Here is a 746-nt window from a genome sequence, read left to right as displayed (position 1 = left end):
ACGTCTTTGAACCAAGTTTAATTTCTTTTCTAGACTATCTGTCTTGCCATTTTGTTTTGGAAAACACTTGTTAATGAGTGTGAAGTATAAACACCCCCCCCCCTGTTTCAGTAGTAACAATTATGATCTTTTTGCATAGGCCTACTGAATATGCACCAAAACGGCTTCATGCAGATTAACAATGTCTATGACAGCTCATATCCATAAGTACCAGACTTGAGTCCTGTTTATCAGGGACAGTCTGTGTAGCTCAGTGGTAAGAGCGCTCGCCCGACAAGCGAGAGGTCTGGGGTTCGAGTCCCCGCACAGGCAGGTATGTCCGGAGTTTTTACTCTGGCATATCTGCCTTTGCATGTAATGTTTCCATTTGTAAATTCATGTTTAATTGTGCTAGTGTGCGATGCGTAATTCTTCTTTCCCCTGTATATTGATACAGGGTGTCCCAAAAAAAAGAGGCCCCACACTGCACCCTCTTTTTCTCCTATTTCTGAAAAGTTTATCAAATATATTTTGGTATGTAAAGAAACCTTAAATCGTTAGCTTTAATAAACCAAAACAATTATTTCAATCGGCTCATAACTTTTGAAGATATGCCTTTTTTAAAGAAATGTATCCGTTTTTCACTCTGTCCACGGATGAGGTTTGGCTACTTCAAAGATTGAAAAGTGCATATACCATGCATGAATATAAAACATTCCTCGATGATAACTTTATAAAATAACAACTTTATTTTAGGGAGTGGGCTT

The 746-nt window shown here is 38.3% G+C and overlaps 1 non-coding gene across 1 annotated transcript; it reads left to right on the top strand.

Annotated features, from left to right (window-relative positions):
- Nucleotides 1-239: 239 nt before the first annotated feature.
- On the top strand, nt 240-312 carry Trnav-gac (transfer RNA valine (anticodon GAC)). The gene has a single exon. It is a non-coding gene; the product is annotated as a tRNA-Val (tRNA).
- Nucleotides 313-746: the final 434 nt, after the last annotated feature.

Source organism: Amphiura filiformis, unplaced genomic scaffold (assembly GCF_039555335.1).
Source record: "Amphiura filiformis unplaced genomic scaffold, Afil_fr2py scaffold_458, whole genome shotgun sequence".
Taxonomy (NCBI): domain Eukaryota; kingdom Metazoa; phylum Echinodermata; class Ophiuroidea; order Amphilepidida; family Amphiuridae; genus Amphiura; species Amphiura filiformis.
This window is presented reverse-complemented; position numbering and strand designations above follow the sequence as displayed.